Source organism: Nerophis ophidion, linkage group LG17 (assembly GCF_033978795.1).
Source record: "Nerophis ophidion isolate RoL-2023_Sa linkage group LG17, RoL_Noph_v1.0, whole genome shotgun sequence".
NCBI classification, from domain to species: Eukaryota; Metazoa; Chordata; class Actinopteri; order Syngnathiformes; family Syngnathidae; genus Nerophis; species Nerophis ophidion.
Genome location: NC_084627.1, coordinates 744802 through 749231, shown reverse-complemented (window position 1 = coordinate 749231; position 4430 = coordinate 744802).

The following is a 4430-nucleotide window of genomic DNA, read 5'->3' as shown; positions in this document are numbered from 1 at the left end:
CACGGAGACCACCTCACCTGGACAGGTAATACACCCGCCTGATATCTATATCTAGCTCACTGGTTAATTAGTTGGTACAGTAACACTGTACTAAAGTCTAAGGCAGGTGTGTACAAAGTGTGGCCCGGGGGCCTTTTGTAGCCCGCCGCTATTTTTTTAAAAGGCCTACAGCAGTGGTTCTCGACCTTTTTTTCAGTGATGTACCCCCTGTGAACATTTTTTTAATTCAAGTACCCCCTAATAAGAGGAAATAATTTTTGGTTGGAAAAAAAAAAGAGCTAAAGAAGTAAAATACAGCACTATGTCATCAGTTTCTGATTTATTAAATTGTATAACAGTGTAAAATATTGCTCATTTGTAGTGGTCTTTCTTGAACTATTTGGAAAAAAAGATATACAAATAAATAAAAACGTGTTGAAAAATAAACAAGTGATTCAATTATAAATAAAGATTTCTACACATAGAAGTAATCATCAACTTAAAGTGCCCTTTTTGGGGATTGTAATAGAGATCCATCTGAATTCATTAACTTAATTCTAAACATTTCTTCACAAAAAAAGAAATCTTTAACATCAATATTTATGGAACATGTCCACAAAAAATCTAGCTGTCAACACTGAATGTTGCATTTTTGATGATTACTTCTATGTGTAGAAATCTTTATTTATAATTGAATCACTTGTTTATTTTTCAACAAGTTTTTAGTCATTTTTGTCACGACGCACATGCAGTCTGTCTCCCTCCTTTGCGGAACCACCCAGAGGATCCGCTGACAGCGCGCTTGGACACGCCCCCGCTCACGCTGAGCGCAGCACGCCCACGCAGCCACGAGCCTGCACACCATCAGTCAATGTGCACACCTGTGACTGATGAGGGCGAGCTGAATGAAGGGACCAGTGGACCCAAGGATCGGCGCGGGAACTTACATTTTCCATGATGTACCATAAGCGACTGCTTGATGCGCTATTCTTGTTTTCTCTCCGTGGCTTGACTTGTCCCTTGTCTTCTTCCGTGTCCCCGCAGTACCCTCCGTCGCCTGCAAAGTGAGCTGTGCGTCTCACTTTTCGCCGGATCTCCATCTTTCTCTGACTGCCTCCTTCGTTCCTCGACCCGTCGCTCGCCCCCGGACTTCGACGACTCGCTCCTGCCTATCGACCCCGCTTCTGCCCCTGAACAAACCTGCCTGCGTTGCCCTTGTCTGACAGCACCGCGTCTCCAACACTTATGGTAAAACACTCCAATTAAATACTTAACATAGTCTTACACCATACACACTCTTGGATTTTTTACACACACCATTTTATAGTTTATACTCTATTGTTTGATTATATATATATATATATATATATATATATATATATATATATATATATATATATATGTATATATATATATATATATATATAGAGTGCATATGTATAAATAATAAATCATAGAACACGACTGTCATCTGGTGTCCGTTTGCTGTCACTCCCTTAGTTAAACCATAACAATTTTTATATCTTTTTTCCCAAATAGTTAAAGAAAGACCACTACAGTGAGCAATATTTTGCACTGTTCTACAATTTAATAAATCAGAAACTGATGACATAGTGCTGTATTTTTCGTCTTTATCTCTTTTTGTCAACCAAAAATGCTTTGTTCTGATTAGGGGGTACTTGAATTAAAAAAATGTTCACAGGGGGTACATCACTGAAAAACGGTTGAGAACCACTGGCCTACAGCATAGTCTGAAAATACTATTTAAAATTAAAATAAAAAGGGGAATACATGAGAAACAGGTGAAATGTTAAGAGAAAAAGTTGCAATGTTGACACTAATAACACAAAGTTTTGACAAGAACAGACAAGAATGACTGTAAATAATGTAAAAAATAATTTAAAAACAATTTACTTACCACTGTAATTACCGGACTACTATACTCTCCATTCAATGACTGTAAATAATGTAAAAAAAAAAAAAATGTAAAAACATTTGAGCCTTATGACTGTTGGAGACTTCATTTTGTCGAAGAGGAGACTAAGGGCTTTAAAAAACAGAGCACTGCAGCCGAATGGAAACTGTGGAATATAACAATGTAATTCATTCTTAGCCTGCCTTAAAGGAGTACTGCACTTTTTGTTGTTTGCCTATCGTTCACAATCATAAAAGACATGACATGTATTTTTTTTATGCATTCTAAATATTAAATAAATGTGATCAAAAGTTTGTTTACAATGGAGCCTATGGGAGCCGCTCTGTTCTGCCTATATAGCCCTTAAAAAACATCCAAACACCTCCATTAGGGTTTTATATACATGAAGTAATGATATGTAATGTAGTCAGGGGCACAATTATAATAACATTTAATATTTACATATTTTGATCATTTTCAGCATACAAGGCCAAATTTAAAAAACGCATCACTTTTGCTTTTTTTCCCCCTTCATCACTGATTACTACTCACTGCAGACTTTATGAGAGCCAACAAACATAATAAAACATCACATACTGTACAATGTCTGCTGTCATTATGATGCAGACTACTCGGATGTTAAAATACCGTATTTCCTTGAATTGCCGCAAGGCATATAGTATGCGCCGGCCTTGAATTACTGCCGGGTCAAACTCGCTTGGCAAAATAATTAGCGCATGCTTAGTATTACCGCCGGGTCAAACTCGTGACGTCACGAGTGACACTTCCCCTGTCATCATTTTCAAAATGGAGGAGGCTGATTTCAATACCGGTAATTTGAAATTGCATAAAGGGAAGAAGATTAAGAGCTATTCAGTAGGATTTAAGGTCCAATCTTACATCACACTCAAATTTTTACTGCATGCCTTTGGTAAGTGCCGGAGTGAGAAGAGGTTTTAAAATACTAAGCGCATGCTTACTTTTACCGCCTGCCTTTGGTAAGCACAGGAGTGTGAAGAGGTTTTAAATTGATTTGCGCCCTGGCGGCAATTCAAGGAAATACGGTATTCTCATTAAGATGAAGAATGTCTCATAATCCTCGGAAAGAAACGGTGGGTGGAATCAAACACCTTTTCATGTCATTCTGGCCATTTCCGAGTCTAATTTGGCTGTCAAAGTGTTCCAACTTTTTGGAATATATCCTCAGTCTTCTTCTGTCCAGGTGGGATACATGATTTATGATCTACAAAAAACTTCCAAGGAGCAGGGAAGCGAGGAAACAGCAGACCATGCAATGATGTAAACATAGAGACACACTTGAGCGAGCAGGTTGTTGCCATAAATAGTTTGTCTGCGTTAGCGTTTATAATAACAACATGACTAATAATTGGTTAATATTCGAATTGTATTGTTGGCGGTTTTTAAATGTTTATATTGGGTTTTATGGGCGAAATAGAGAAGCCCCCATTTAGTAACAGACAACAGACGACTATTTTAGAAAAACGAGATTTCACAACTTTATCTTTTTGAAGCTGTATATATTGAGGATGAACTGGAAACCAGCTGGACCAAACGCACAACTGTCCATCGAGTGAGTCACTTTAACATTGATCATGATACACGCTGTACATCGTGTATGTTATTACAATCACGCTGTCAAGTTAACTGCGTACAAACAAAACATGAAATGTGGGCTAACACTTTACATGGACTGTAATATCATTTTTCATGTTTTTTTGTCAGTACAGATTGGTTTGTTATGTCCATCCATCCATCCATTTCCTACCTCTTGTCCCTTTCGGGGTCGCGGAGGGTGCTGGAGCCTATCTCAGCTGCATTCGGGCGGAAGGCGGTGTACACCTTGGACAAGTCGCCAGCTCATCGCAGGGCCAACACAGATAGACAGACAACATTCACACTCACATTCACACACTCGGGCCAATTTAGTGTTGCCAATCAACCTATCCCCATGTTTTTGGAGGTGGGAGGAAGCCGGAGTACCAGGAGGGAACCCACGCAGTCACGGGGAGAACATGCAAACTCCACACAGAAAGATCCCGAGCCCGGGATTGAACACGCACTAACCCCTGTACCACCGTGTTTCCTATTTATGGAGGTTAATTTGTGTCTTGTAGCGACTTGTCCAGGGTGCACCCCACCTTCTGCCCGTGTGCAGCTGGGATAGGCTCCCTTTGCGACCCCTAAGGGACAAGCGGTAGGAAATGGATGGATGGATTAAAAAAGTTTTGTTTTTTTTACACTGAATTTATGTAAATTAATTTTCTGCGTTTGAATTTTGTAAACATAATTTTTTTTTACACCGAATTTTGCTGACAATTTCATTGGAAAAAAAATCAGTGTCTTTACATTTGGTGATGGTTTGACTCCGCTAAGGCTGCCCTTTGTCACAGATTCTGTTCATAACTTTTAGGGACAGAATTTCTAGGCGCAGTCAAGGCGTTAAGGGGATCCGTTTTGGTGGCTGCAGGATTAGGTCTCTTCTTTTTGCAGATGATGTGGTCCTGATGGCTTCATC